Source organism: Urocitellus parryii, chromosome 2, assembly GCF_045843805.1.
Source record: "Urocitellus parryii isolate mUroPar1 chromosome 2, mUroPar1.hap1, whole genome shotgun sequence".
NCBI classification, from domain to species: Eukaryota; Metazoa; Chordata; class Mammalia; order Rodentia; family Sciuridae; genus Urocitellus; species Urocitellus parryii.
Window position 1 is genome coordinate 200,066,403 of NC_135532.1, and position 23,961 is coordinate 200,090,363.

Below are 23,961 nucleotides of genomic sequence, written 5' to 3' on the forward strand. Positions count from 1 at the left end.
TAGTGTTAATGTACTGTAAAAATACTCGGATGATGTTCAGTGAAAAGAAGTGGAATATGCTATTGCATCTTTACTTTGAATTAACTATGTTAAAAGTAAGAAAAGGAGGGAATGGAAATAAGTAGAAAACCTAAAGTGAGTAATTTCATTGTCATCACCAGAAGCTGGGTTCAACTAGATTCAAACTCAACTGAAATTTGCTGAATGCCTACTATGCACCAAGCAGTCTGACAAGCTCTTTCGTCTTCTTTCTCTCTTTATATCACATCAATCCTTTAAGAAGGCTATTATTATGCTCATTTTATATAAGGAAGAGATCATTTTCAAAGAAGATTCTCGTAATCACACAGCTTTCCAAGAAATTGAAATGTCAGCCAGGGTTTCTGAATTCTTTCATGTATCATTTATAGCACACAAGGGTTTTTCTTATGCATATATATATTTATTTATTTTTTAGTTATAAATGGAGATAATACCTTTATTTTATTTTTATGTGGTGCTGAGGATCCAATCTAGGGCCTCACAGATGCTAGGTGAGTGCTCTACCACTGAGCCACAACCCCAGCCCAAAGGTTTTAAAATAAATAAATATACTGAAAACCTAACTAGTTTAACTACCCCATAGTTTTTTTTAAAAAAATGCATAATGTGTACTATGTTTGATAATATACCAGGCATCACTATCCTTAATTATGAAAATTTCAGAAATTATGTCTTATATTATATAGCAAGGAACACCTAGACCTAGGGGAAGAAAGCCACAAAATAGGAGTGAATAGTCTTTTTCTAAATTCCACTTATGTACCTAAAAGCAGAGATTCCTAAAAGAATTCATATATCATGAATTCCTTCTCTGGTGGCACTTTTAAGACCATGAAGAAAATGGAAAAAACAAAACAAAACACAAACACCAGCATAAGCAAACAATATCACAAACATTCTCATCTCCCATTTATTCCTCTTGGATTCCATTCATCTTTTTTAAAGACACTAGAGTGTTTTTCCCAAAGAACTCTTTTCTCCCCACTCCCTTTACCATTTTAAGTTAGGTATATCAACCTGTAACTTTAGCAATTTAGTGAACCACAGTTTTTGTGTGCTCCAACACAAATATGAACAGACTTTGTTTTTTATTTCTGTTGACAATCTATCTTTCATCAGTTTAATCTCAGGACTCCTAATCATAAACATAATTGGGCCCAAATAAATTTTTTCCTCTCTACCAGTTTGGCAATGAAAAGAGAAAGACTGGCACTCCCTAGTCCCTCTGAAGGCCACAGCTGAGCTCTCAGGACCTGTGACCAATCCAGCAGCCTTAACTGTCAGACTCCTTGACCTCTGTCCATGTTCAGTTGAGTGAAAGTAGGAAGAGACCTTCCTGTTTTTTTCTTTCCAAGATTAGCAGGAGAAAACAGTTGTAGGAAACAATTATTTGGGTATTGTGACTTCTGGTTTAACCACAGTTGCTACAGATCCTTCCTCTCCCAGGGATAACCATGTGTTAGTCAGCTTTTGATCACGGTGAAATAATACCTGAGAAAAATAACTTCAAAGGAAGAAAAATTTTATTTGGGCTCATGGTTTCAGAGGCTTCAGTCCATGGTCATCTGACTATTGCTTTGGACCTGAAACAAGGCAGATTACCATGTGACAGGACCATTATCATGTGGCAGAGGTGGCTCCTGTCCTCTTAGGTGGTAGGGGGAAAAATTGCTTCAAATTGATGCCCCCTGTGACCCCCTCTTCCAACGGTGCTCTACTTCTTAAAGTTTTAACCACCTCCCAGAAGTACCACCAGCTGGGATCCATATCTTCAACACATGAGCCTTTGGAGACAATCCAGATCCAAACAACAACAACCCTTGAGTTCCATTGGTTTTGTCTACTGAAATCTTGGCTTGGATTTAGTAATAATGTTTTCTCTCAGGTTTTTCACCTCCCAGGGTGTGCAGATTGTAGGGTCTGTACTCAAAAGACAGCCAACCATCAGGTTGCAGATGCCAAGAATTTCTAATCAGCAGAACAGATATCTGGGTTGCCTGGGCACCCCATTTGTAGCTAGCATCATACCAACCATCACCAGATTCCAGGGGGGTTATCTAAGACTCACTCTTTCCCTTTAACCTTCTTTAGAAGTGAATTTGGATTTCTGAGCTACATCTTTTCTTGTGTTCATGTTTAAGTCATTAAAAGACTTCTTGGTTTTGAATCACATTTTAAAACAAGTACACCTTTGGAGATGCTAAATCATGAGTAGCTAATTAACAGATCATTTGATTTGTAAAAGCTTTAATTTTTCAAAGAATTTTTTAGACAGGCTTTACCCTAAACAATGTCTATTTATATTACTAAAGATCAAGTTGAAAAAAGGGCAAAAAGGTGTTATGGTTATCCTAAAAGCATCCCTTAGCAAAATTAATTAGATTTACAGCAAAAATTAAAACTCACAGAGATCATGAACCCTCCCACACACAGTTATTCAGTAGTCATGCTCCTGAAAAAAATGAATATCCTCCTCACCAAGATTAACAAATGGCTAGGCCCTCTGCTAAGCAATCCTGTAAATAAGAAGTTGGGCCATTTAAAGGCTAAGGTTCAGGGCCTGAGAAGGGATGTTTTCGAGGCTGTCCTGCTGAAAGTTAGCTTGGCTAAAGTGGAACTATGTAATCAGAAGAAGGGAAAAACATCCCAAAGTCTTTGTCAAATCACTGATACACAGACTCCAAAGATACACAGATCTAAATGTAGAAGCCCTTTTATTTCCACCTTAGTTGGAAATCTTCCTGACGTCAACGTAAAGAAACAATTTCATTTTAAGTGTGGTGGCATGGACAAGCCAATGCTATTATTGATGTGGCCACCCAATTTTTTGAAGTTAGCTTACAAGAAAACAAGGGGGAGATGAGAACTTAAAATCAACAATTCTTGTTTAAATATTAAGTTTTTTGAAAAAATAGGAATATGACCATAGGAATAACTCAAAGCCTACCCTTCTTTCTTGTGAGCCACAAAGCTCCCCCTATTCATCTCAAGAACTTTGTAGATACTATAAGAAATCAGGACATTAGAAACATGACTGTTCTATACTTAGAAAAGAAAAACTTAGACAACAGTTGTCCCAGACCACAGGTCTCCTCACAGTCAAGCTCCTCTGAACTCGCCTATCAACTACGTCTCATCATTTTGCCTACAAAATCTTTATTCTTGACCTAAATTGTTCCTTCTTCCTCCACCCAAATGTCTGGGTTGTTTTTTAAAACTGCTTATAAATTAACTCCAAATTTCTCAGAAATATAGAAACTAATCCAAATGTTTTTTTCCTAATTCACACAGTTTAGGAAAAGTTTTAGTAAATAAAAGTAACTTGATATTATTGTCTTAATAAAAACCAGGAGCCGGGTGTGGTGGTGCACACCTGTTACCCCAATGGCTAGGGAGGCTGAGGCAAAAGGATTGTGAGTTCAAAGCTAGTTTCATTAAAATCAAGGTGCTAAGCAATTCAGTGACACCCTGTCTCTAAATAAAATACAAAATGGAACTGGAGATGTGGCTCAGTGGTCAAGTGCCCCTGAGTTCAATCCTCAGTACCAAAAAAAAAAAAAAAAAAAAAACCCTGAAATTTGTACAGTTGTCAGCAATACACATAGTACAGTTGTGCAATTTTCATTCTACCTGAGGTTACTAGTCAAGTTTGTGTTATATCTTTTACATGTTTACAATTATAAAACTTATAAATTTCATGTTAACTTAATCAAGTTTTTGTTGTGATAGTCACAATAACTGGTACTGAGAAGTAGACTCACTAATGTGACCACACGGTTTGGAAGTCTTTGGAACTGGTTCATGAGAGAAGTTTGGAAATGCAAACTGGAAAAGGCAAAGCTTAGTAGGTGATTCTGGTAGGAGCTCAGAAGACCAGAATGCTGATACGAATGAAGAAAGTAAACTCTGCTTATAATATTTCAAAGGGAAACAAGGATTCTACTGAGAATTGAACTACAGGCCATTTGTGTTACACTCTGGCAAAGGACTTGTCTACATTTTGCCTATGTCTTGAGACTTCATGTGAGGCCAAATTTAAAGGTGATGGACTAAGTAATCTGACAGAGGAAATTTCCAGGCAGCACAGCATTCAGATGTCTGCATGAGTATTGCTGGTGGCTTTTAGCCAAGCTGACTGTGAAAATCAGAAAAAGAAAAGAGAGTAGAAGGATCTTTAAAACTTGTAATTTAACCAGAAAAATGCCCATAAAATTGGGGCCAAGGAAAATATGGTTGCTGAAGACATTACCTCCACTAAATAGAAGCTATGTACTTTGCACAGAGACAATAGGAAGAATATCAAGGGCATCTTAGGGATCAGCAGGACCATACCCTATCAAGGGTCAGGAATGTGTAAAAAAAAATTCCTTTGAAAAGAGACCATGGGGAAATTCTGGTCTCACAGGGTTGCCCAAGAAGATATTTCCCCCAGGATTTCTTTCAGCAGTTCAGCAGCTCAGTCTCTCAGAGGCCACTGCAACAGTGATCTAAGGGGGCCCACTACTGCTCAAGCTGGTGGCAGACCCTAGTGTTATCCATGTGTGTTTGTTCTGCAGGAATTCAGGATGCTGGAGTTAAGAGGTCTTGGAGGCTTCCACTAAAATTTCAAAGGAAAGTCTGTGAGAACATCACACAAAATGTAGCAGGGTCCAAATCCCTTCGGGTAGCCCCTAGGAGAATAATGCATACAGTTGTGAAGGTGACGGTGAAGCTGGAATGAAGACCACGTGGATTAAAATATGCCAGTAACATGGAACAACCATCAAGGAAAGCTGCTGGTTGTGGATAGAACCAGTCTAAAAGAGAGACCACATGGGCTACAAGCAGCAAGGCCAAAATGGTGGGACTTCCCAAGCCCTTTGGATATCATATTCTGCCACCAAATGCCTCAGATGACAGACATGGAGTTACAGAAAATGTTTGTGTAAGTGAGTTTTAGTCTTGTTTGGGTCCCATTCCTCTTTTAGGCCCCTATTTTTCCCTTTTAGAATGAAAATATTCACACACCCACACACACACATACACGTACACACATACACACATGCTAAGTTGCTTGAGAAGCACTGTCAAATAAAAAGAGATACTTAACCTTCTTTAAGTTATATTTATATGAATATATGCTACTAATATAAGTATTTAAGAACTTGCATAATGTTCATAGAAATTGACAACATCCTTATTGTCTATGATATATCCTGATATAAGGTTATTAGTTAAAATTCCAGTTAATATCTTCAAATGCTATACACCACAGAGATAACTAAATTTCCTTATTAATTGCATTATAATAGACTTCCATTAGATCCTTAATAGTTATTTTAAGACTTTTGTCATTCATAAAAAGTTACTATTTCACTCTGATGATTTTTAGAAAGCTCTTGAAATCAGATACAGGCTAAAGTGCCATGTCTTCCCCAAAAGAGAAAGGAGTCCCATAGAAAGAATATGACAGGTACTCTGGGGTATAGCATTCTGATGACATTACCAAAATAATTTTAATATCATCACTGAGCTTAAAAACTGATGATATTCCATTAGAACTAATGGAGATGCTGATAGGTTCATAAAACCATGAACCTAAGATCAAGCAGAACAAGAATTAATTACATGAGACTGGATGAACTGATAAAGAATGATTATGATTTCTTTTATGACTCTTGCTTGGAATATGGCTGGTTCTTTAATGTTTTATTTTTTTGAACTTAACCTTTTTTCTTTTCTCTTAAGCTACCTGGAAATCAAAACAATTTTGCATATTATATTTCAGCAAACAAAACTGAAGCATTTATATTTTCCCTTACCTGATCACTCCAGAATTTGAAAACTTTTTATTGAGTATTAATTCATGGCAATATAATTATTTTTGTAGGTTTAATAATAAACTCTTCTCTCTATAAACAAAGGATGTCTTCATCCATTTTGTTCCGCTGTGACAGAAAACCCGAGACTGGGTAATTTACAAAGAATAGAAATTTATTTCCTCATAGTTCTAGAGTCTGGGAAGCCCAAGGTCAAGAGACCAGATCTGGCAAGGGCCTTCTTGCTTCATCATCACATGGCAGAAGGCAGAAGGGCAAAGAGAAGGTGAAAGAGAGAGAGAGAAAGCAAGAGTGGTCAAATTTATACCTGTGATGACTGCATTAATTCATTTAAGAAAGCAAACAGTGCCTCTTTGACTCAAACACTTCTATTAAGCCTCACCCCCATATTTGAGAATGATATGTATAGAATCAGATATAACCAGGAACTAAACTTGGGAAGTCAATTATTATAAAATCCACTTGGAAAAACTACTAGAACCTGGATTATAGAGTTCCTAGCTATGACAATCAGCTTTCTGTCACTATAAAAAAAAATACCTAATCAACTTATAAGGGGGAAAAAATGTTTATTTTGGCTCACAGTTTCAGAGGTTCCAGTTCATGTTCACTGGGTCCTGTTACCTTTGGGACTCTGGCAAGATATTAAATACATCATGGTGAGAGTACATAGCAAAGCAAAGCTGCCCACCTCATGGTGGTCTGAAATCAAAATGGAGAGAGAGGAAGAGCCCAGGGTTAGGGTTATACACACCCCCAATGAGCTGACTTCCCCTAATTAGGCCCCATCTCTTAAAGGTTCCACCACTTCCAATAGTCCCATGGACTAGGGACCAAGCTTTTTACACAAGGACCTTTGGGGAAGAGTTCAGGTTCGAAGTGTAGCATCAGCAGTGCAGATGAATAAGGAAGACTACTTCCTGGAAAATGTAGAAACCTTTAGACATTTAAGGACTTTAAGAAGATGGAAATTTGACCATACTTCCAAAAGCACTATACAGATTTAATGCAATTCCAATCAAAATCCCAATGATATTCCTCATAGAAATAGAAAAGGCAATCATGAAATTCATCTGGAAAAATAAGAGACCCAGAATAGCTAAAGCAATGCTCAGCAGAAAGAGTGAAGCAGGTGGCATCACAATGCCAGACCTTAAACTATACTACAGAGCAATAGTATCAAAAACAGCATGGTACTGGCACCAAAACAGACTGGTAGACCAATGGTACAGAATAGAGGACATAGAGACTAACCCACAAAATTACAATTATCTTATATTAGACAAAGGTGCCAAAAACATATATTGGAGAAAAGATAGCCTCTTCAACAAATGGTGCTGGGAAAACTGGAAATTCATATGCAACAAAATGAAATTAAACCCCTGTCTCTCACCATGCACAAAACTCAACTCAGAATGGATCAAGGACTCAGGAATAAAACCAGAGACCCTGTGTCTAATAGAAGAAACAGTAGGCTCTAATCTCCATCATGTGGGTTAGGCCCCAACTTCCTTAATAAGATCTCTTTGACACAAGAATTAAAATCAAGAATCAATAAATGGGATGGAATCAAACTAAAAAGCTTCTTCTCAGCAAAAGAAACAATCTGTGAGGTGAATAGAGACCCTATATCTTGGGAACAAATCTCTACCCCTCACACATCACAGATGGAGCACTAATCTCTAGGGTATATAGAGAGCTCAAAAAGTTAAACACCAAAAAAACAAATAACCCAATCAATAAATGGGCCAAGGACCTGAACAGACACTTCTCAGATGATGATATACAATTAATCAACAAATATATGAAAAAATGTTAATCATCGATAGCAATTAGAGAAATGCAAATCAAAACCACTCTAAGGTTTCATCTCACTCCATTCAGAAAGGCAACTATTATGAAGACAAACAATAATAAGTATTGTCAAGGATGTGGGGAAAAAGGTACACTCATACACTGCTTGTGGGACTGCAAATTGGTGCAGCCAATATGGAAAGCAGTATGGAGATTTCTTGGAAAATTGGGAATGGAACCATCATTTGACCCAGCTATCCCTCTCCTCATTCTATACCCAAAGTATTTAAAAGCAGCATACTACAGGGCACAGCCACGTCAATGTTTATAGCAGCACAATTCACAATAGCTAAACTGTGGAACCAACCTAGATAAAATGGTATATTACTTAGCAATAAAATCATGGCATTTGCAGGTAAATGGGTGGAGTTAGAGAAGATAATGTTAAGTGAAGTTAGCCAATCTCAAAAGACCAAATGCCAAATATTTTCTTTGACTTAAGGAGGCTGATTCATAGTGGGATAGGGAGTGGGAGCATGCAAGGAATAGAGGAACTCTAGATAGGGCAGAGGAGTTGGAGGGGAAGGGAGGGGGTATGGCCTTATTATGATAATAGAATGTGATGATCATTATTATCCAAAGAATAGGTATGAAGACACAAATTGGTGTGAATATACTATGTATACAACCAGAGATATGAAAAATTGTGCTCTATATGTGTAATAAGAATTGTAATAAATTCTGCTGTCATATATAAATTTAAAAAAAAGAAGAAGATGGGAATTCACCCAATTTTTTAGTAGTACAAGTGAAGTCTGATCATGAGTTCTTAGCTTGGCTTCCTAGCCTCAAAAGCCTTTTAAAATTTAATGCAAGATTCCTTATAAACTTTCCAGAAAGCAAACTTAAATAGATCTAGGTGGCACAGTACTATTTTTTGTGTATTTATGTAAATGATCAGGTCATGAAACTAGACTTATTTTGTAAACAAGAGTCATCTAGCTTTAATTATCTTGAATTAAAATGGAGATTATTTACAGAGAAAAAAATGTTTCAATGGAAATCCACAGCTCACCTTATGGGTCATCAGATTCAGTCTCATTTAATGCCTGAGATACTTTCACTGCTTTGTAAACTGGTTCCTGTTGCTTTAGCATATTTTCAGTAATTAACCTTTTAATTTGTCTCCCACTTTCCTGATCTGGCATCAGAGAGACTAACTCTTTTCCTGAACCCCTGAAAGCTGAAGTTGTGTAACTTGATAGAATTTCCAAGGATTTATCAGCAACACAGTATGAACCACTCAAAGTTTACCAGAATAGTATGTTTTCCATATTCTGCTCCAGGAACTCACTGTAATTTTGACACCACCACTATACTAGCATCCTCATCTCCCTTCTAAGCAAACTTCATGCCCAATATCTAGAAACCTCTCCATTGACTACTCTCAACTCACAAACGGAACAAAGCAAACAGACCCTGGGCTATGGTCTTTTCCAAAAATTAATCCTTGCTTTTGTTTTGTTTTACAGAAATGTCCTTCGTTAAATTGTTACTGAAAGCTTGGTCTTTGTCCCATGCCAAGGCATGCTAATTTAATAAGGAGGACACAGTTTTGAGAAAAAGGAAAAACAGGTTTATCGCTTTGCTATCAAAGGAGAAGTCCAGGGGACTGCTATCCCCAAAGGATGTGGTTTTCCCCTCAGGAGGAATAGGGGGCTTTTAAATAAACTTTTCAAAAGTTGCATTCCAAGTAGGGGTTCCCAAGTGAGCATGCAGGTGTGTTAGAATTCCACTTGTTAATTTGGGGGATTGTGACTTCCTAGATCTTCTGGCTGACATCTGCTACCTATGGTGGGTGTCGTTCTAGGACAGATACCTCAAGCTAATCTTGTTCTCTGCCCCAAAGTTAGGGAGTGGGAGAGGAAGAAAAGGAAAAGAAAAATAGGTCCCTTTTAAAATAAGCAATAAGGACTCTTCCAAAGGTGAAGTGGACCACTGTCACAAAATGACTGATTATATTCTACCGCAACCCATACCACCACTTCCTGGAATGAGACACAACTTTCTAACTGCACTGACTTATTTCCAGACTGGAGCACAGACTCAGTGGAATATGGGCAAGGAAGCAATCAACTGCTTATTTATGAAACTTCCTGCATAGTTTCAGATGGAGAAAAGGATGGGATCCAGAATATACTATTGTAATGAGATAAAGTTTTTTTCTGAGTTTCCTTTTTCTATCTAATAGCAGAAACTCCAAAAAGAATCCAACTACCATAAATTCCCTCTGGGGAACTTTTCTGGCTATGAAGAAAATGGAAAAAGACTACTTGCACCTACATAAATAAACATGATCCTAAACTTTCTTATCTCCCATTTGCTCCTCCAGGAATCCATTTATATTTCTTAAAGAATCCCACATTTTCTTCCCATAGAAACCCCTCCCCACTTTCTTTTCCCATTTTAAGTTACATATTGTAAACCTCGAACTCCAATTGGCCACTTTTTTATCTTTTCCCATATTCATATGAATAAACTTTGAGATTTTTTATCATCTAGCTAATCTGTTTTTTTTTTGTTTTTTTGTGTTTTTTTTGTCAGATTGATCTGGTTGCTTCAATCACTAAATGGGAAGAGTTTTTATTCCCTGACAGTAGCTAAGCATTCAGTTCTGCTAAGAGTGGGACCAGAAAATTTAAAGAGAACAAAATAGTTAAAGATGCCTACTGAGGACAAAGAGGCAAAGGAACAGAGGAGAAATGTTAAAAGGACAATAGGGAAAGAGCATTCTTTGGCACTAAAGAAGACAGAGCATAACTTACAAACTAATCACTATGCAAAAGCCAACAGACAAATCATTGTGTAAATAAATATGCAGGGTGAGGCTCGGTAAACTAAAACAAATTTCATCTCTTCCATAGCTCATTGAAAAGTGAGTGTTGAACTGAGAACTTAATGTTACCTAAAAACTATTTAGGAAATAACATTCTCATCTAATGACAGTATTTATTTCCTTTCAAAAGAGTAGGATGAAAAAATTCATAAGTATTCCTACATGATCTGAAGGAAACTTCCCATATGAACTGGAACTCTCTAATTTCAGGCTCAAACTAAATCTCATTTGAGATGACCATGACCCTTCAGAAGAATTATGATCCTGAAATGAGAAGCCCTTGGCCTTCATTTATATAGTGCATGCATTATTCATTGTGAATATCTATGTTTTACAACACATCTTGACGGTATGAATTGGTTTTCTAGGTCCAGCCTGATACAGTCAGAACCTTGGACTTACAGAGCTGGTAGGTCTAAATCTCTAAAGCAGATGCAGTTGCTGTGACCTAAGGCCACAAAACATGAGTATTCCACACACTCCTTCACTACTACTAGACACACAAAGTGCCAGGAGTCCTGTCATTTCCTAAGGTCAGAACACAGGCCAGGCCAGCTGACACAGGCTGAGACTGTGTTCCAAGACTTATGTCCACATTGACCTTCTAGCCCCACTGTTAAAACAAAACCTCTCTTTGGGATCAAAGACCCATCTTCAGGTTAAATGAGGGTGCAAATGTGAAAGTTTCTATTTCAGTGCTAGTCACGTAGTCCTTCCTCAATAAATGGCTGTGGAAAAAAAATGAGTCACATTTCCAGATAAAGGGCCTACTCAGTCACAGACAGGCCACCATACTGTGGCCACTTCAGACCCAATGCTGAGTGCACAGTTCTGTCTCCCATGTGCATGGACAAGTCCAGAGCTTCATCACCAATCTTTCCACTTATCTTGCCCCATGGCTTCCTAGAACTTGCTCCATCAATAATCCTCTATTTGTCGGGCATTTTCAATCACTTGTTCTTTACTGTCTTTTCCCCTCAGGCAAAAATTATGGTCAAGTCTCTTACATTAAAAAATGAGCCACATTTGACTCTTCCTGATTTTTACAGCATTGCCTCACTTTCATCCTTAAGTCCGGTGTATTCTAGAAAGAGGTTTGTACTCATTCTTTCTGAGCAACTGTTTAACTTATTTAAATCTATGCTTGCCCTTACATCTACAAATTTTTTTTTTAAATGTGGAATCTAAGAGAACCACAAACTTTTTAAACTTCATAGTTGTTAATTCCAAGAAAAAACTGTTCAAAACTCAAGCAATTTTTAATTTTTTTTTTTTACTTAGCTATACTCATCCGCCTGGCAGTCACGGAACTTCAATTACAGAAGACACTCCCAGCTTTCTCCTCCTTCTGATCTTCCTCTCCCAGCCTGTTCTAGCTGTTTTCTCCTGTTCTCTCTTAGATGTTGCTGTTTCTCATAGTTCTTTCCCTGATCCCCCTTCTTTCCTCAGTCTGCAGACTTTCCTTAGGTGATAGCAATTGTCTTCACAGGTTTTATTTCACCTGTGTCCCCAAATTTCTCTCTGCAACGCAGTTACTCTCTATAAAATGAGTACAATTCCTTCTTGACAGGAGCTCTAGGGAAACTTAAAACTCAACCCGTTCAAATGGAACATTCTTTTAAATATTCTTCTCCAGCAGAAATTTCAAACCTCAAGATTTTTCCCATTACCAAAAAACTCCAAGATTTGTCTGTTCTAAGTCATAAATTTGTCTTGAATATGTCTCTTGCCCTCGGTCTCTACCATTCTCCCTGAGCACTTTTCTTGGACAGTTGTGATACCTCACAATTCAGTCCCTTGGTTTCTAAATTCTTTCTTCCCCCTTGAAAATGTCTCTGAATTCCAAGCAGGAAAAAAAAATTGAAAACAGAATCACTCAATCTTCTATTCTTCTACCATTTACTCATTCATTAAAGAAATCTTTATTCCTTAATATTACTTAATGGCAAAAACATAATGATGAGCAAGTTATGGTATATAAATTTGTGAAATTTACAACTAATGGAAAAGAAAGACAAGCAAACAAAAGTTGCAGAAACCATGTGTTTGGGGGTGGTAGGTATATAAGACAAAGAGTAAGTGACTTTTTTTCCAATTTTTTTTTAACTGATTCTCCTTATACATGATGATCAGTTCAACATGCCAGTAGAATCCATTTTGGTGAAATTATATAAGCATGCAATATATTTCATTCTAGTTAGGACCTCATTCCTGTGGTGGGCAGAATGGTGGGACCCCCTTAGGTGTCTTCATACGTGTACTTAGGAAAATTATGTTAGATACAGAAACACAGATGATTCCCAAGTCAAGATGGTTCAACTTATAATTTTTCAACTTCGTAATGGCACAAAAGCAATATACAAATACATCCAGTAGAAACCATACTTCAGACATAGAATTTTGGATTTTCCTGGACTAATAGTATGCACTTTATTCTACTGTCACCATGCTGGGCTGCAGCAGCAAGCTGAGACTCTCGTCAGTCACATACCGGGAGTGAACAACCACACTTCATAGCCTATGGTTTTAGTAAGCTAATACTCAACACTCGGAAAGATTAGCACATATTAAAAGCATTTTCATCTTACAACATTTTCAATTTACAGCAGGTTTATTGAGACGTGACCCCATTCTACGTACCAGGAGAGGCATTTGTATTAGGAAAGGGTTAATAGAGCAGATGATGGTGCACTAAACTGCTGAGGAAGGGAGAGTTTGGGAAAGCCCTGTGTTCCATCTAGATGAACCAAATTACTTGGGGTTTCTTATATCCTTCAAAATTCCTATATCACTCTGCTAGTTAAAATGTCTCTCTCTTGTACATTTGGTTCCTTTCTACTAGACCAATGCAAAAGTCACTTACTGTGGGAGGCCATCCTTGCACGTGATTTGAGTTACCTCCCTGGCTGGGTGAGAGGCGCTTGGACACAGCGGTGTTAAAGCCATCCCACACCCTTTCCCAGGTCCGAGGGCTTGTCTGTGCAGAGGCGTCCCTGGCCACTGACCTGAAGACCCAATCACCGGCCCTGACCTTGGGATGCTGCCCCCCTTAACCTTCATTGGATGGGATTTTCCCTGGGATTTTTTGTTCCCCAATAAAAACTCACTCCCTGGCGTTCTCTCTCTCTCTCTCTCTCTCTCTCTCTCTCTCTCTCTCTCTCTCACTAGTCTCTTCTGTAAACGGAAGCTAAGAGAAGCAGTCTCGGAGCTGTGTTAAAGGTAATGAGAGTCTGTCTCTTTAATTTAAAATTCACTAGTAATTTCTTATGCATTGAACCTTCTTTTATGAAGCTCGCGCTGGTCGTGTGGCAGAACATACCATGTGAACCTCTCATGACACTCATAAGACTAAATTATACTCTTCTGTTGAACTACAGCTCACTCATAACTCCATTCTGCATGTGCTCCCTCTTTAATTACTTGGAGATAAACATTATGTGGTCTTCATTTTTGCATGCTGGTTTCTGGCATACAACCGCAATATCTATTATCATGTGTTGAATGCCTATAACATACCAGCTATTTGTTGTATATTATCTTAAATTTTCACTATAATCTATAAGTGTGTCATGCTTATAAATGACAAAAACAAGAGTCACAAAGGCCATATTTTCTCAACTCAATCCAGCTTATAAGGAATGAAGCTGGGATTGAGAAGTAGGTGATAATCCATCTCCAAAGTCTATAGCCTTGTAAATGAACTATAGAATCATCCTGGTGGGAGGTACTGAAGGAATGCTGAAATGATGAATAGATTTATTAACTAATTAATCAGTGATAAAAAATTAGCATAAGATCCATCCACACCCACAAGTTTTCTCTATTTATAATCTTCCTGCATATATTCTAACCATCTGCTTGTTAAGTAACATACATACATGCAAAAAAATGCTTTGTTTTTTAAAAATAAGAGCTACTACCAAAGCACTATCCAGATTTAATGCAATTCCAATCAAAATCCTAATGATATTCGTCATAGATATAGAAAAAGTAATCAAGAAATTCATCTGAAAAAATAAGACCCAGAATAATTAGAGCAATCCTTAGCAAGAAGAGTGAAGCAGGTGGCATCCATATATTAGACCTTAAACTATACTACAGAGCAATAGTAACAAAAATGGCATGGTATTGGCACCAAAATAGACTTGTATACCAGTGGTACAGAATAGAGGACACAGACACAAACTCACATAAATACAGTTATCTCCTACTAGACAAATGTGTTAAAAACATATATTGGAGAAAAGATAGCCTCTTCAACAAAAGGTGCTGGGAAAACTGGAAATCCATATGTAGCAAAATGAAATTAAACCCCTATCTCTCACCATGCACAAAACTCAACTCAAAGTGGATCAGGACCTAGGAATTAGACCAGAGACCCTGTGCCTAATAGAAGAAAAAGTACGCCCAAATATTCATCATGTCAGATTAGGCCCCAGCTTCTTTAATGAAAATCCTAAAGCACAAGAGATAAAATCAAGAATCAATAAATGGGATGGTTTCAAACTGAAAAGCTTCTACTCATCAAAAGAAACAATCAATGAGGTGAATAGAGAGTCTACAGAATGGGAGCAAATTTTTACCACATGCACATCAGAAAGAGCACTAACCTCTAGGATATAAAGAATTCAAAAAACTTAACACCAAAAACCAAACAACCCAATCAATAAATGGACTAAGAAGCTGAACAGACATTTCTTAGAAAAAGATATACAATCGATCGACAAATATATGAAAAAATGTTCAACATCTCTAGCAATTAGAGAATTGAAAATCAAAAGTACTCTTAAGATTTCATCTCACACTAGTCAGAATGGCAGTTATTAAGAGTAAAAGCAACAATAAGTGTTGGCAAGGATGTGGGGGAAAAGGCACACTCATACATTGTTGGTGGGACTGCAAATTGGTACAACCAATCTGGAAAGTAGTATAGAGATTCCTTAGAAAACTTGGAATAAAACCACCATTTGACCCAGATAGCCCACTCCTCAGTTTATACCCAAAGGACATAAAAACAACATACTACAGTGATGCAGCCACATCAATCTTTATAGCAGCACAATTCAGAAGAGCTAAATTGTAGAACCAACCTAGATGTCCTTCAATAGAGGAACGGGTAAAGAAACTGTGGTATATTTTATATTACACACACACACACACACACACACACACACACACACACAATGGAATATTACTTAGCATTAAAAGAGAATAAAACCATGGCATTTGCAGGTAAATGGGTGGAGCTGGAGAATATCATGCTAAGTGAAGTAAGCCAATCCCAAAAAAACCAAAGACTGAATGTTTTCTCTGATTAGTGGATGCTAATCCATAATGGGGGTGGAGGGAGTATGAGAGGAATGGAGAAACTTTGGATAGGGAAAGGGGAGAGTGGGGAAGGGAGGGGACATGGAGGTAGGAAAGATGGTGGAATGAGATGGACATCATTACCCTAAGCACATGTATGAAGACACAAATGGTGTGACTCTACTTTGTGTACAACCAGAGAAAATGAAAAATTGTACTTCATTTGTGTACTATGAACTGAAATGCATTCTGCTGTCATGTATAACATAAATTATAACAAATTAATAATTATAACAAATAAATAATTAACTAAAAATGAAAAATAAGAGTATCCATATATCATAAGAGTCCACCTAGTACATAAAATAATAATACAATTGAAGGTAGTTATATAAGGCAGTACCAAGCATAAGAGTCATGTTGAATATCCCTTATCTAAAGTGCTTTGGACCTGAAGTGTTTCAGGTCTTTTTTATTTTTGAGATTTTGGAACATTGAGATATCTTGGGGCTGGTGTCAAGTGTAAAAAGAAAATTCACAAATGTTTAATTTATACTTTATACACATAACCTGGAGAAAATGTTATACAATATTATTAGGCTGCCTGTATTTTGATTGTAACCTGTCATGGGAGATTAGGTCTGGAATTTTTTACTTATGTCATCATATCACTGCACAAAATTTCAGATCTTAGATTTTTGGATTAAGGATGATTGACCTGTATTATTAAACATGAAAAGTCTTCTGTCCAGATAAGAAATAACCTATTTCTTAACAACTTGTTTCTTAATGAAATAACCATTATCATTAAGTAGGCTTCAGAAAGCTATTTCCACTTATTTCAGATAACTTACATAATATCTTCATTGAAGCATACTATCCTAATATCCTTTATTTTAATTCCTTCATCTTTTTACAATAAGTAATATGCAATATCAAAACATCCAAATAAGAATAAATCATGTCTTGGGTTCATTTGGTGTTTACCTTACCTGACAATCCTAGAAGCTAGAAGAATGGTAGTGATAGATAATTGTTGTAAGCACTTTATACCAATCTTTCAAATGCAGGTTTGTCATTCATTTGACTACTTGGACACTCGCCCCCCGCCCCCCAAAAAAAAAAAAAGCTGATGCTGGTTGGACTTAATAGTTATTTAAGCTTCTCATACTCACATAGTTAATGCCTAATAAAGTTCTGATATTAACTTCCAGTGGTTTCTGTATAACTAAAAGTATGTTTAATTATCTAAACCCAAGGAAGTGATAAGCCAAAACCATGTTTTTTAATGGTGGTGTCTCAATCCCAAAGATCTGTGAATAGTTACCTTATTTGGCAAAAGGGATTTTGCAGAGTAAGTTAAGGATATTGGGATGGAAAAATTACACTGGATTATCAAGGCAGGTCCAATGAAATCAGTGGGGTCCTTATAAGATGGAAGAAAGAGGGTCAGTGTAAGAGAAAGAGATAGGAAAATGGAAGCAGAGAACTACAAGGGAAGATCAATTAGAAGCTGCTTACCTAAAGATGAAGGAAAAGCCCCAAGCCAAGAAATGCAGGTGTCCTGGAAAAGGTGCACAAGGAAGGAAACAGGTCGTCCCCAATCTTCTGACTTAAAGAACTTTAAGATAATACATTTGCTTGGTTTTAAGCCAATTTTGTTGTAATTTATTACCATATTTCAATAGGAAATTAAGATTAGGGGCCTTAACATGAAAAAAGATTCTCTATTTTCAAACTCCCACTTGTTCATCACTGGTTAATGGCAGAGACTTTTCCTTATACAGTCAATTAAGGACTCAGGTTCATTGAGACCTGAAAAATCATAGGTCACAAGAGCAGGAAAAAGAGAGTACATGGAGATCTCAGACTCATTTTTCTATACTCCGGTCTAGAATATGACACATGTCACTTCTATTCATTGTACACTGGTCAGAAGGTCACATGATCCTGTCTAACTGCAAGGGAGCTGTAAGTTTGGGAGGCAAAAATAACTGGATATTAGTGAGCTCTGGAGATGTCTACCTAGCCTCACACTTGTCAGGAAAGATAAAGAGAAATGTTTTTCACCTGCCCTGGTCTAGATAGATTCTTCTCTTCCATAGCTTCAGGTATACCTTCTATGCCAGTCTGTGCTGGAATGATCTATTTCTTGTATTGCTAATTACAGAGAATTCTCAATATCTGAAACTCTTCACACATACATGTTAAAATCTCCATTAACTTTCTTCAGCTCTAGCTATTGCAAAGCTATTCACAAAAAAAAATTAAGGAGTCTGTTTTTCTCATAGTGTGTGAAAAAGCACTTATAATAGAAACCATGCTAGTCCTTAACATCTCTTTACTTCCCAGCTTTATTGTGCTCTGTATAATACTTGCCCCACACTGGAGCAGAGAGAAGAGATAACCCACTTTTTCTCTTTATAGAAGAGAACAATTCACAAGTAGGTGAAACCTGAAAATAGTGCCTCAATACACTGTTAAACATTAACCCCAGAAGAGTTCCCAAAAGTAAGGAATGTTTAACTACTTAATGCAAATTTTATCTGATTTGTGTGTGTGCATCTTAAAATTTTCTCATTTGGATGTGATATTACTCTGTACATAATTAAGTGTGGCCCATAAGAAAAATTATTTTAGAAGTGATTATTTAAAATGAAGAAAATATATTAAGGCCATACTAACAGCTATGGTAGGTGGACTCCTAAGACTGACACAACAGTGACCTCTGCCTTTTGTATAATTGCAGGTTATCTTTTCCCATACCTTTGATTATGTCCTGGACTTCTTGACTTGCCTCTAATTGACTGAATATAGTAAAAGTGATGGGATGTCTCTTGAGTCTTTAGGATTTAAAAGATTGACTTTTCTCAGGCTTGCAGATGATCTACCATTTTGGAGGGTTGGGTGTAGCAAGCTATCATTTTGAAGAGGTCATGTGGCATGGATATGAGGCCAGCCTCTGGTCAGCAGTCAGCAAGGGATTGGGCACCCTTACCAAGAACCCCAATGAATTGAATTCTACTGATCACTACATGAGTGAAACCAGAAGGCAATCCTTCCTCAATTAAGCCTTGAGACTAGGCCACACACAACCCCAGAAGACACTGTGGCTACAGCCTACAGCCTCTAGATTTGGGGCACTTCATTTCATAACAACTGATAACAAATACACCAGGGGGTTGTTTTGAGTGCTGGGCTGGGCTTTTCTTTTCTTTTCTTTTCTTTTCTTTTCTTTTCTTTTCTTTTCTTTTCTTTTCTTTCTTTCTTTCTTTCTTTCTTTCTTTCTTTCTTTCTTTCTTTCTCTCTCTTTCTTTTCTTTCTTTCTTTCTTTCTTTCTTTTTCTTTTTCTTTTTTTTTTTAAATATATTGCTCCAGCATGTTTGCTTTTTCCTCTTCTAATAGGTTCAGGAATAGTAAGAAAAAGTCAAATGGAAATTTTAGAATAAGATGGTATGAGCAATAGTAAAATGCGGATTCAGTTTTTCTTAATTTTCAAGAACACACACTTGGGGATGGAGATGTAGCTCTGAGGTAGAGCACGTTCTAACATGTACAAGGCCCAAACCCAGGGGCCTTGATCCCCAGCATTGCACAGGTAGAGACGGAGAGAGAGAGAGGGAGGGAGAGAGAGAGGTTGAGAGATTTATTCTTAAAAATAGTTGCTCTTGAATCTATACATTAATATTCACCCAAAACATATCTACAAATTTCTCCATTTACACACACATACAATCTCATTTACACCTTAGTTTACAGAGATGAACTATTAAATAAAGTGAGTTAGAAACACTCGCGGGCGCGTACGCACACACACACACACACACACACACAAAGCTTATTGCATCCTTATAAAAAACTCTCTTTGTTCCCTTCTTCCTAAATAATAACAAAGTTTCAGGGGAAAAAATTTAAGAAGGTGGAAAAATCATGATTTGTGATAAAGACTTGGGATGATTTTGTTAGATTTACACCAATTAGCACAGATTGCTTTCTCATAAGAAGACTTAGCTATGTCTACAAACAATGTAATAATTCCATAATGTCCACATAGTTTCTTTTTTTTAATTTTGGTAATAGAATTACCCCTGTCTTTCAACTTTTAAGCATATCTCTTCTGTCCAGATTTTTTAAAATATTTTACACCTTTAAGTCTTAAAACCTTGTCACATAAGAAAAAAAATAAGCTGGTAGATGAATATTAGAGAAATCAACTTTCTTCAGAGCACAGATAGAGTTATTTTAATCATCTGTCAACGTGATAAAACTGGCATAAATGTATATAATCAATAAACAAATAAAATTTAGAATATATCAATTCCAATGCTGTATATTTTTTAAAAACAAAAAAGGTTTCTAAAGGCAAGTCTGTATTGAAAGGGGAAAATGCATTTAAGGATTGTTAATTATTGCCTATCTATGAAACCAAAAAAAAAATGCTAAAAAATGTTACATCCTTAATAATCTACTATATCAAGATATTAAGGCATTTTAAAGATAATGAGATTTCTGCTTAATAAAAAGAAGTCATATTAATCAGCAAACCATTGGAACAGAAAGCCATTCCAAATCTGTACACTTCTCAGTTCAAATTCAATGCCATGAGAAAAATATTATACAGCAAAAAGTTTCATATTTTAGATCCAAAAGTTTCAGTCATAATTGAAAGGAACCCTCCTAACCCATATGAATTTGTCCCTACATATATTTCAGAGTAACCTTTACTCTAGTTTCAAAAGTTAGAATTTTATTTCCAGTGGCTTTTGAGAGGTCATGTATTGACAGTTGTAGTTGTTATAGGTGAAAGACAACAATTTGAATTGCAACTTGAAATCAATTGGAATCCAGCCTAATCTCTAGAGGCACTTGTAATGTCACAGGACTAAGGCCTTTAAACATCAACAGCAGCTACAAATTCAACACTCCAAATGAAGCTCCTCCCTTGCAGGAAAGAATAACTTCCAACAAAAGACAACTTCTACAAAGTAACACATATGAATTAGACAAAAACTTTAACTTTAAATGTCACACTGATCAAAATTATTGCAGGACGCATTCACACTATCATCGGAAATTAGCAAGTAAGGATTGAGAAGTTTGTTGATAATTAGGTCTTTGGGCTTCTACATTATTTAAAATTAGAGTTTGCAACTCTAAAATTGGAAAAGAGTAGCTTTAGAAAGTTGTAGAAAATTTTAAATCCCAGCCTTAGTGTTTCTCATTTGTTACATGGGAACTCTGTACCAATCACTATTGCTGTATACAAAGCACTGCAAACTTAATGACTGAAAACAACAACCACTTATTATTTTCTTTCAATGGGTGGTTTGGCTGAGCAGTTCTAAGGTTCTGGACCATGTTTACCTGACCTCAGATGAGCTCATGTATGCACCTGCTATCAGCAGGCAGTTGGCTGTAGTTGACTGATCTTTATGGAATCACTGGGAAAACTGACCTTCACTAGACTCCTCTTCCATTTCTCCTGCAAAATAGCCAGGGCCTCTGCCCATAGCAGGGACAGGTATCTACAAAAGGAAGCAGAAATGCATTCAGGCTTCTGCTTATATGAATTCTGCTTCAATTCCATTGATCAGAGCAAGTCAAACAAGCTAGCATCAGTTTGGGAAGGTCACTAACAAAAGGGTGTGGATGCAGAGGCATAGGCAATTAGATACATTAATACAATCATGTTATCATCATCTTTAAGGTCCTTTTAATATGCAATTGGATGAGTGTAGTGTTGTTATTTTTGTTTTGTTTTGTTTTAAGAGGCCTCCCGCACACAATACTGGAAAATACACTAGAGGATGAAGAGGGAATGGAGGAGATTGAAAATCAACTTCCTTTTCTTTGGTAATAAAGCTCTATGCAATTGGCTATGAATAGCCTATACCCCCAAAAATGATTGAACATATTTAATGAGTGCCATACAACTGACTGATCATTCATTTTCCTAAATATTATTCTATTAAAAAATTTTAAAACAACATAATTATCAGGCAAGGAAAATTCAAAGAATAGCCCTGTTTAAGGAATACATGACTACGTATATTAACGTTCACTTCTCATTCTTGTTCATATTAAGAGCAGAAGAAAGGGGAAATGGAAAGAAAGGATAATATAGTAGTTTTTAAAAGAAAGAATATTGAGGGCTTTATTTTGCACATTTCCATTAATGCTCATCAGGGATCCATTATAATATCAAAGGGCATCTTTTCCTTGGGGGTAGTTATACTCATAGTCAGCAATAATTTGGATCAAGTAAGTTGCACCATAATATCATTTCCAGCAACTCTTATAAACCACAACTAGATAAAAGAATTCTTTCCTTATAGACCTCTTCTTTTAGGATCAGTGAGGGAACCTATTAAATTTCAGCCTCAAATTATGCCCATAGACAATCTTAAAATCCAAAGTCATAAGGCATGATTTTGCTCATTGGTTAAATCATCCAATAATAAAATGCATTTCTTCCCTGTTCTGAAGAATAACCCTGAGAACTAAGGCTTGGTAATGAACAAAGCACATATAAATCAAAGTTTTGCTTTTGCAATAAGTCATGATATCTTTGCTTCTAACCTATTCTTTCTTCTTTTCCTCTTTTTTTTAATAAACACACTAATATTGATATAGTTGTACCTCTATAAAATCAAACTGTTTAAAGTAATGTTCAACTTTATAATCCTAATTTTCTAGGAATTTCTCCATTGGGTTAAAAGCTGTAACCAATTTTACTAATACCTGAAAAGTTAAATAACTTGCCAAGGGTCAATCAGTCAACTATTCCAACAAGACAAGAAATCTGAGAGTTTGGCTGTCTTCGCATTTATTTATTTAACTAATCTACTTACAGGAGTGCAGTAAGAGCTGACCTTTGCATATACAAAATTTCTAAAAGGCTCATCTTAAATGAATCATCTTAGTCTGTTTGGGCTGCTATAACAAAATATCCTACGTAGGGTATCCCATCAACAATAAGAGTTTCTTTCTCACAGTGTTGGAGGCTATGAAGTCCAACATCAAGGTGCTGGCAGATTTGATATCTGATGAAAAGCTGTGCTCTTGCTCATGAATGGTAGCTTTCTGCTATGTCCTCACATGGTAGAAAGCTTATGGGGTTTCTCTCTGGCCTCTTAAAAGTGCACTAATCCCATTCATAAAGGTTTTTGCTCTCATGTCCTAATTACCCCCCAAAGGCTCCACTTTCTAATATCATCCACTGGGGCGTGAGGATTTCAACATAGGAGTTTGGGGAGGGATATAAATATTCATACTATAACACACATCATTTCAGTTTTGTATCCTACTTTATAACATGGTTTTATTTAAGGTAGCAAAAAAAAAAAGAATTATTTGCCAGATAATTTGCTAATCTTCTTTTCTCCCCAATCTGCTGAAGCTACAGCCTCATCCTTTGCTTTCAGGAACCTCTATCTCAAGGTCATGTGTCCCAGTTCAGGAAACTCGACCCTAAGCCTACTGTTCTCTACTGTCTCTATTATTCCAGCAATTGAAATTTCATTTTCTCTAAGTTAAAATCCTAATATAATTTTGTGTCTTGCCTATTAAACTTGGAATTCCTGACTTTGGGATTATTCGGAACTTCAACACTCATTATAGATACATTGCTCACTTTCTCTATCAGGACCTAAATCTTACTCAAAAAATTCTAGAGGTCAGCTTCAATTTCACTGAGATTCCACTTGGAAAACCAAATATATCACCATTTTACCTTCTATTCGCCTTTCGGTGAATTGTTTTTGCCGTATCATGAAAGTTATTGAGCCTACATTTATAAAATGGAAACAGAGATAAAGACAAAAAAGGTAAAAGTTTATGTATATAAGAAAGGACAAGAAGATAACTTGCAATTAAATTCTGAAAATGATCAGAATCTGCTCACAAGTTCTGAAAGCCTTTTGAACACGCCTAAATTCCTGGGAAAACATCACCACACTCTTAAAATGTCATCATAACAAGACCATTCGCTACATTTCATGTCACTACACAGGTCCATTATCTCAGAAAGTCCCTCCAAAGTGAAGGTTGGGAATAAAACCAGGTTTGTGTAACTATCATTTAATTAATCAAACTGGAAAACAT